We start from the raw sequence: 10,623 nt of genomic DNA, 5'->3' as shown, positions 1-10,623 counted from the left end.
TGGGTGTGGGTGGGGGGAGGGGGGGGTGGGGGGGGGTGGGTGGGGGGGGGGGGGGGGGGGGGGGGGGGTGTGGGTGTGTGTGTACAATTTTTAAACGTGTCTCCATGCTTTCTGAGGTTTCGTTTGAAATTCGAACCCGATTGGAGGCAATTAATTTCACACGCTACATATGCGGGTACAGCACAAGTATTTGACACACACACACACACATGCCTAATAGAAGAAACTATATATAGGCCTATCGAGTGCCCCATATCGGAATTGTGGTCTAATTAAAATACGTATGGTCGCGTCTAATTTTACGGTAACGTTTTTGACATTGCCTGTCGTAAATATAAATCAATTTATGATTAAATATAATTCAACTGAGAGAGCGAGGGACCGATAGGCCTATACGTGATACAATGTTTGGGTCATCATTTAACGAACAAAATGGATCATCATAACCCTACCTCCATGAGAAAGAAAGTTAAAAACAATTAAATACATAAATTACAAAACGTAATTGATTTCAAGGTGTTTTCGATTGCTTTGCAACGCTTTTGTTGTCACGTCTTCATTTATATCGAATGCAATTATATTAGGTAATCATAGTAAGGAAGGACGTTTAATGGTTGTGTAAAAGATATCGATGTAAATTACCCATCATCTCTTCTGCTCTTAGCTTTATTTCAAATAGCTCGGTAATCACTCTATTTATTTTCCAGCTTCTTTGATGTACATTTTAAGTGAGGGAATTACTGTGTGATAATAATAACGCTTCATCGACACCTTCGTTGATTTAGGACAGTTTGACGCACATGTGCATTGAGGAATTTAATCATAAATGCAACAGATCAATTATTTTGCATATAATTTTGATCGAAGTGTATTTTAAAACCAGCCGTCGTGAGTATTCCTCAGACAGTTTAGTGACGACGACCACCGACTGCGCGCGGAATCGTGTACAAGCATAAGTCGACGATTTTTTAAACATGTGACCTATAGAAACGCCCACAGGGTACTTTACGCAGTGTGACGTTTTGCCACAAATATGAAAATCAGTAATGAACTAGCAACGAGGTATTGTATCTCTCTCGGTTCATTGATGTAAGGGAAAACCCACTGATTATCTTATGCTCTGAGTTCAATCTGATGTTGAAATAACATCACACAAGGACGGTTAAGCGTTTCGCAGATTCGGTGCTTTGCTATATCGAAAACTGGGAATACATATTTTGATTTCAGCTGCATCTAGTAGAGTTGGGGGTTTGACGCTTCAAAAGTGTATTCGGTGAAAAGATGTCATGACATTACGATAGCAGGTGGTTCTTAGATGAGTTGTACCAACCGGAAAGCTAGTTGAAAACTTTACTTCTACAGGGCTTAAGCCATTACAACCGAGTGCCTGGGACGAGTCAACGTCCTTTGCGCCAGCGAATGTGAATGAGGGCAGGAAGATGACTAACGTGATCCTTAATACTGGACCTTGCATTCGCGTGACTACTCAACATGATCATTGTACATCCTTTGTTTTCTCCAAGAATACAGTCTGAATTGGCAAGAAGCTGAGGCAGAACCACGAACACGTGTGACAGTGTAGTGGTCTTACGCTTGGAAACATTTACTTCGCCGTCTTAATGTTTTGCACTTTACTCATCTGCCAATAAATGCCACTTTCAACCGCTAGCCACTCTGAAATCTCGCTCGTAATTGGGCGATAATTTTCACAGGAGATAGTTGGGCTACGTTGACTGATGATCTGACTCACTGGCTGTTTATATCGAACCGGCGCTCAACAATACAAAATTTATTAGCTTTGCTTGATTACAAGTCAAACCAACTGAATAACTTGCTCTATTCAAAAGCGACAAAGTCATCACGTTTTATTTAGTTGAAACAAACCCAAATTGGCAACCGTCGATATTTTTTTCTGGAAAAGATTTGGAAATTTTTTTACGCAGAACATCTACTCACGCAATCAGTTGGAGATATATTACGTGTTGATACCACATAGTTACGTGCGTGTGACATTTTAAACACGTTGTTTTTGTTATTATTGATACTCTGTGCACAGTCACTGCACGATATAGTGTATGCGTGGAAGTTAATCTCATCCATCACAGGTGAACCATTCGTGGTGTGATTTTTTTTGTTGCTAACAATTAATCTTACCTGTAAAGCGGTTGTTTATATACCTAACTCAAGTTTGTTTAAGACTGTGTGCTTTTCAGGGATTCATATACTCCAACAAACTCAATTTCCATTCCATGTGTCATGGTCATATATATGACATCATAGAAACTTGTAAGCAAACGACAAAACGATAGGAATCAACGCGTACGATCATAATTATCTTTGAGACGAAATGGCCGCCGCCGATACACTTATGCCTTTACCAATTGAGGAGATATACGGTAAGTTAATAGCTCGATTTTTCAATACATTGATATCAAATACATAGATGCGTTTTTAACCTGGACGATTCTTTAAACAATCTAGGGAACAATATGACGTCATTCCATAGATTTGTATCGCATCTACGCGCCAACCTTCTTCAGTACTATCGTGAACCCATCTCCCTGCTGGACTTCGAATTTCGAATTTTCATCTCCCTGCTGGTTCGTGTTTATAAATGTTTATTTGTATTATTCTACCACTATGATGGCGTTTGTAATTCTGGCATATTTCAAATTTATGACATCACGTTATATATTGTTCCCATTTTAATAACTAGGTCACTAAAATTATATTTTATGGTAGCATATTGAGGGCGCACACTAACCTGGGAGTTTCAAAATTGCAATTATTTATTTTTGATTAAAACTGTAGCTTGGTACTTAGGATGATTGCCTTCTAATCCCAGAGTCTAGAGTTCAAATCGAGCAGACACTGGGATTTTTCCTTACGTCTAAAATGTTTATATAGCGAGCATCACAGAGTTGATTGCATCCTGTAAGTATCGCGTCATTCGTTATTTGATGAAAATGAAAATCTAAAAATACTCAGTTTATTATTTTCTTGTGGCTGTGTAGCTTATACTTTAAAATCTGAAAGTAATTTCACATGTCTAATCCATATTGTATTGTGAACATGACCATCTTGACCTCTCGGTTATTCATGCGTGCAATAGTCCACTACGTGAGAGCGAGCGCTTACATTTTCACATGGCCACCAACGGGGGCTTATTATAGGTTCCCGCCATGACTACTGCCTCTTCCTGGTAACCCCCTTTAAGAAGCTTGGTTACTAGACTGAAGAAAAATGAATAAGCCAAGAAAAATTGTTGCATCATGATGCTGAGTAACTCGGCTTTGTTCACTAGCAGTTATATGGTACAAGCATAATAAAAATTGAATGTTGCTATGCTTTTGTTTCCCTATCACATAGGTATAGGCCTATGGATGGAGCCAGTACAACATTTGTTTCCGTTATCATTTTACCAACTAAAATTCGTAAGGTTGAGATGTTTGGAAATGAACCATAACAGTCCTACACCCTTCCGACTGACTGTTTTCCAGTTAGGCTTGGCAGCAACAACAATATGTTGGGGGTTTTTTGAGAATATCATCGGCACTTTTTATTCTACCTATTGTTGTCTACAGTACTGAAAATGCCAAAAATTAATATAATGATAATGAAGTTATTGGTAATGAATGTGGTTAATAATGAATTACAATACTAATTCAATTCAATGCACATCTAACTCATTAAATTGAAGCTGCCCATGTAAATAAATGCATGTCTTACAGACGTTTCATAACCAATATTTCTAAACTAACGTTCAATCTTAAATAAATCTGTTCATACATTCAATACATAGTATGCGTATAATAAACACACTTGCAATATTTGAGCTCAATATTCATATGAGACATTTTTTTGCTGTCAAAATCACTGAGTAGAGAGCCACACTGTACATTACCAGCGAGTGGTCGATTATATTTTATGTCATTTCATGAACATTTCGTAGTTTGATATGTGCACACTATGACGTTTGTTATCGTTGCCATGGTAAATGATAATCACTTTTACAGGCAGCTAGTTCTTAATAAAACAATAATCGAGTAGTTGATGTTTTTGCTGGCAAATCTTTAGCAGTTATTTAAATAATATGATGATATCAGAAAGAGTTATATGAATGTTCAAATCAGATAGAAATATAAAATGAATATAGCAACAAAGTGAACATATGAATATCCATCGCATAACCAATAAGAAGGTTTTAAACATGTGCTTTGTACTGTTCGTGCTTGCTTGTGGATTTCAGCCAAAAGGGAAATTATCCTTATTATGACATCACGATGACATAGTGTGGATTGACGTGTTATCGAGTTGAATAGATTGAAAAACCTCTTTAAATTGTACACAAATTGCATTATTTTATTTACATATATTCTTTTGCTCTGGGCTCAGCATTTTAGGTTAATCGGTCATTTATTTCGATTGATTATATCATTAATAAATAAACTTGAAAAGTATAATTACAATTTTTCGATTTTCAAAATAAAAATCGCACCACGAGCAGGATTTCTTGAAGGACGTGCGCATTATTAATCACCTGAAGTTCGCTGGAGAAAAAAAAATGATTTGAATATTAACTTGGCCAGTCGGTAAAGGGGCTGTTCGTGTAGTTATTATGTTGATATTCGTTTTTTGTAGCTTATGGGCGACAATCTCACTCTTCGCTCAGGGTGCAATACTTGAACCACTTTAAGTCTTTTCACGTGGATAACGTAGGCCCAGTGCACAAGGATCGTGTGCACATAACCCGAAACAGCGTTCAGTGGTGGCTTTACATAAGGGTTCCAGCCTTCTAAATGTTTTGTTGGTAAACATTGTGTTTTAGATCACTATATTAGGAACCCCAATCATACTTTGATTCAGATCAGAAAAATAATTCGTCTGACGATATCAGGGGTTCACGTACGGCAGGGGTAGGGGAAGCAATTGCCCTTCATTGGCGATGCCACTTAGCAGGGGTTACTCTCGTGTTCCAGTATACACCACATCCACCTGAAGGGGTGTGGGTTATCCTTTTTGTGAAGAATAGTGCTATGAAATCCCATCCTTACTTACTGTACATAGTCTTACATTGAAAAAAACTATAACATATACTAGCTGTGTAGAATGATGAATCGAATGGCGACATCGTGACGTCATCTTGCCAACGAATACAATGATTAAACAGAACTAACGACAATATTTACTATAGGCCTGTGATTAAAAAAAAGGGAACTACAAATATATTACGGTAATCCTACGTACTATAATTCATTTATAACAATGACACATCATTGTCTAGTTTAAGAGTAGAATTTGCCCACCTTTAAGGTTAGGGTTGAAGTGATCTCGTAAAAATCAATAAATTACTTACTTTGTATATTTACGTTATTAGCCTTCAAGTGAAATAAGAACGGACATTTGCCAGACAATAATTCTTATTTTCCTTTCAAGAATCTTAACTTTGTTAGAAACTGTAGTGAATTTGTGAATTTTCCTAGTGAAATGTCAGAAAAATAGAATTGCTTTGTTATGTCGCATTAGAAGTGCTTCAGGCGGGAGTTGAACCTGCAACCTCTCATCACAGTCAAGGCTAGTGTCATAGCTCTAGATTTTTGGAAAACTGTTGGTAGATTAAGCCAGTCTGATCACCCCCCCCCCCATACACACCTCACACTCCTGATATACGCCCCGAGAGAACACTGAATTATCGCAGCGGAAGTTATAGTAAACATGATATAAAAATTGAGAATTATTTCAATCTCTCTGTTTATGCTTGTATATAATTCTATAAGCATTAAAATGTTACGGTATATATAATGTAAGAAGCCTATGTATGTATTATGTTATATATAGGCCCTGTCTCTTATACACATCTAGATGTGTATAAGAGACAGATATTACAGCGTATGGACCTAATTGGCACGTTCTATTAAGTGAGTTTTTTTCTTCATTTCTCATCAGTAGGTGGATCGGTCAGTCTGCTGTCTCTTATACACATCTAGATGTGTATAAGAGGTAAACATTTATAATACGTTAAAAATTATTATAAAAAACTAAATAAATAGTAAAAAATATAAATTAAAATGAAATAAACAAAACACTAAAGTCATGTCATATCGTTTAATTTATATGTTATTCATTTTTCAACATTTTTTTATCATCATATAAACACCTCGGGCTGTCAGCTGAATAGAGTTTCATAGTCTTGCTGCTTCAACAATAATAGAATTTTGAAAAAGAGTTGTTCGAACGGCACTCGTGCACTATGTAATTTAGTATTATCCCTGGTGTAGTGATAAAAGGAATTTTCATGCTAACAGGAAATCCTTCCTGTAATAATGTGAAACAAACGGCTCATATTCGAAAAATAAATAAAACTATTAGGTACAAAATTAACATCTTAAATAAATTGACAGAAACACTATAATGAATCTCTTTATGTATTCTTCCTCGGCCCCGAAACCTTGGCTTTAGACTTGACATAATGTCGACTCTTTTTAGTACATATTTGAGCAAATCTGATGTATAAACCCACTTATTATTCTTAGATTTAAACTTAGCTCTCAGGATTGCATCTATTCCATATTTCATCAATATTGGACTCATGAAATTAGATCAACGACCAATAGATTCATACTCTCCGTTCCAGCATAGCGACTCAAAACTTGGTGATAGGGCTTTTTCTGTCGCTGCACCAAGACTTTGGAACACCCTACCAGCCTCTATCCGTGAAGCAACTTCCGTTCATACATTTAAGAAGAAACTTAAAACCCACCTTTTTTAAGTTTATCTTTTTACAATTTTTGTAGTTTAAGAGTATTTAAGTGTTTTGTTTTTTGTTCATTAAAGTCGCAACTCCCTTACTTGAGCCGGCGTCGCCACCTTAGCAGTGCACGGTAGTAGAGCCGAGGCTTATCCAAGGTGGAAGCTACCGGAGCCCAGCATACTGTCGCCGGAGTACCTGCGTGTACGTGGTAGTGGTGGTGACGCCGTCTCAACAACAGGAGTGCGCATTTTCCATGTTGCTGCTTGGTTTTTTCCATTCTTGGTCTGCCTGTTTTTGAAGGCTTAATTTACCAATTATTTATTTATTTATTTATTTTCTATTTGTTTATTTATTTACTTTATTCATTTATTTATATTTATTTAACTTATAATAAATAAAATAAAAAAAATATTCTGATTAATATAGGCTCTTTAATATAAGATATAATATAAATTAATTTTTAAAAATTCTTGGTCCTACCTTTTTTCGGCGCCTTGAGACGATTTTATTGTGGAAGGCGCACTACAAATATCCCACCATTACCATTACCAAATATATCCGAAGGGTCCCAGTCCGCCTTACTATTTTGTAGTTTTGTAGGCATGTCTGGCCATATACTTTTGGAAAGTAGGATTAACATTAAATAGGGTCTATATTTCATTTATATAATATAAATTATAATCGTCTATGTTAAATTAAGGTTTAACAGAGCAATTCATATGCCATTCATAAAATGGAAAGCGATTGGAATAGTACAGTGCCTCAATGTTATGATTTCGAGTGATCGCTTCATTAGGTGACTTTAATTAGTTTAAATATGGCGATCTTTGCTCATTAATTACTACTTGCCTCATCACTCATCAGTCGTTTGGTTAATTTACAAACTTGAATGAAGGTTAGTGATGTACTCATTATAGAGAGATCATGTTTAAAATTAACATACAGCGGTATAACGTTCTGCAATCACGTTTGCTACAGTCGCTAAATGTAGAAAACAACTGCTAATGTAGTAACAACCGTTAATGTAGCACACTCCACAGCTTATGTAGTAAAACCCCTTATTAATTACGTAGAAACCCCAACACCTTATGTAGTAATAAGAAAATCAACCCCAGCTAATGTAGAACGCTCAACAGCTAGTAACAAAAATTGCCTCACAGCTAATGTAACTACTATGGCCAGCTAATGTAGAATATTGCAATGATATAATACCATTAGCTGAAAAACATGCGGGGAACTAAAATCAGGTTGTCTGCACATCTGCACCTTTCCTAATGAGAAGTAAATCTGTGAGGGTACTTTTTAGAAAAATGGCCACCTGCCTATATAATATCGGGTGCTCATCTCGGTAACCACTAATCAGTAAGGCTTAATAATGGTCTCACAGTGTTCATGTCGCAATCGGTAGTTCCCCATTACATTTAACATAATATGTTTTTCCAATTTCTGTTATTCTTATTGGTTTCAAATTTAGCAGGCCGTTTGTTAGTGCAGTTTGCCATTCATCAGTAGGTGGATCGGTCAGTCTGTCCGTTAATCGGTCGCTATTTCATATATATATTATATGTATATATATATATATATATATATATATATATATTACGGTATATGTATATGTATGTATATATATATATATATATATATATATATATATAAGCTGTTATATACTTATATATCTATGTATATGTATATATATGTATATACAGTATATGTGTGTATATATATGTATGTATATGTATATATATATGTATGTATGTATATATATATATGTATATATATATATATATATATGTATGTAGAATATATATATATAAAATGTCAAATTTACCTACTGTTGAACCTCTTATTTTTGTTTTAATTCGCTCTGGTTTAATTACCATTGAGCACTCGGATATATTATATATATGTATATGTATATATATATGTATATGTATATGTGTATATATATACATATATATGCATATATATGTATATATATTTGTGTGTATGTATATATGTATGTATATATATATTATATATTACATATATATATATCATATATATACATATATATATATATATATATATATAAACCAAATTACTTCATCATGTTCAGTCTCAGATTAAAAATGATAAAGTAAGTCAAGTTCGTTTTTGCAGTTTGATTATAAAAAAAAAAATTATAGGCGTACCTTTTCAGGACACGTGAGCTGAATTTCTTTTTTGTTACAATGGAAAAATTAGAAATCGGGAAAGCTCATTTCCAGCCATCTAGGAATCAAAATTTTTCCGGGGAAGGACCCTCAACCCTCCTTCCTTTTTGGGGTTCATTGATTCATGGAAAAAATAATACGTATCTACTCATTTTTTTATCTGCGTATACTAGTAAACACATAATAGGCCTATTTACTGTAATAAGAATGAGAAAATTTTACATGACCGTTCACCAAAAGGGAAAAACCTTTAATTTTGAAAAACTTAAAAGTCATTAAAAGACACTCGGGAAAAACTCATTTCTCGCCATCTAGGAATCAACATTTTTCCGAGGAAGGGCCCCGACCTCCCGTTATATTTGGAGTTAATCGATTCATGGAAGAAAGAATTCGTTTGCAATGTCCGTATACACACATAAATAGGCCTGTTTACTGTAATAAGAATGAGCAAGTTTACCTGACCGCTTACAAGAATGAATTTTGAAGAACTTAGAAGTGGGGAAAGCTCATTTTCTGCATCTAGGTAACAAAATTTTCCCGGGGAGGACCCGGACCCCCTTTCTTTTTGGGGATTTTTATGAAAGAATGTGACCTCCCCCCTCCACCAAATGTGAACCCAGATCTGCCCATTTAATTTAAGGACGTAATAGTTTAAAGCTGGTACCTCAATTATGGCTTCCTTTCATATAGGATTTTATACTATATTCTACATAAGCTGTTGTGCGTTCTACATTAGCTGGGGTTGATTTTCTTATTACTACATAAGCTGTTGGCGTTTCTACGTTAGTGGGGGGTTTTGCTACATAAGCTGTGGAGTGTGCTATATTAACGGTTGTTACTACATTAGCTGTTGTTTTCTACATTAGAGGTTGTAACAACGTTGAACTTCTCTTATTCAACAAAGGCCTATAGTCAGTCCTATTTTATGTTTAGGTAACTGACTGCCATTGACTCCCTGTGGGACAATCCGCCCTATATGGACTAGACAGGAAAGGAATTGGTGAGGCTTGGAGACACCCTGTGGGACAATCTACGCGGACATGACAGTAAGTAAATTGATAAGACTGGAAAACTCTCTTGGACTAGACAGGAAGGGAATTGGTCAGGCTGTGAACCTTTTGGGACAACCCCCTACACAGCCATAACAGGAAGCAAATTGGTCGGGCATGAAGACTCTCGTGGGAGAATTCCCTCTACACGGACTAGACTGGAAGTGAATATGGTCGAACTGGGAGGTACCATTTGAGTCAATCTCCTCTTTTTTTTTGCTGAATAGTAGACCTAAACAGAGTTTACGTTCGTATATGAATTCTTTAATCACCCAAAATGTATTGTATAAACGAAAGCTTGTGTTAATACCGGTATCTCAACATAATCTTTGAAGTGCTACATTTGGTGTACTTTTGGGCGAACGGCTTTGACGTCACATCCGAAGGGCGATGTAATGATTCAGTCAGTTTTCTAACCAAGAAATACTGTAAGCATGTTCCAAGCAAAAGCCTTGCTTGCTGATACGCCACCAACGGTATTTTAATGCAGATTGGTTGGCGTTTTATTCATTGTGAAGGTGTAACTCCTCCCATCCTTCCATTTTCGGGGCGAAAGTTCAATCCCGGACTAACAAACCAAAAAAAAAAAAAAATGATAAGATATATCTAAAAAGTAAAACTTATTGTAAAA

At 35.7% G+C, this 10,623-nt stretch overlaps 1 long non-coding RNA gene across 2 annotated transcripts in view; it reads left to right on the top strand.

The window, feature by feature from the left end:
* LOC117101093 overlaps window positions 1–10,059 on the top strand; it is a 23,086-nt gene extending 13,027 nt beyond the window's left edge. The window contains exons 2-3 of one of the 2 annotated variants that reach the window (XR_004444230.1): window positions 708–2,396; window positions 9,877–10,059. This is a non-coding gene — a long non-coding RNA (uncharacterized LOC117101093). Of the gene's footprint in view, window positions 1–707; window positions 2,397–3,369; window positions 3,638–9,876 lie in introns of those variants that run through there. The other variant, XR_004444229.1, reaches the window with a different exon arrangement.
* Window positions 10,060–10,623: the final 564 nt, after the last annotated feature.

Source organism: Anneissia japonica, unplaced genomic scaffold (assembly GCF_011630105.1).
Source record: "Anneissia japonica isolate Jap-2015-1 unplaced genomic scaffold, ASM1163010v1 scaffold4054_len1135799_cov195, whole genome shotgun sequence".
NCBI lineage: Eukaryota > Metazoa > Echinodermata > Crinoidea > Comatulida > Comatulidae > Anneissia > Anneissia japonica.
This window is presented reverse-complemented; position numbering and strand designations above follow the sequence as displayed.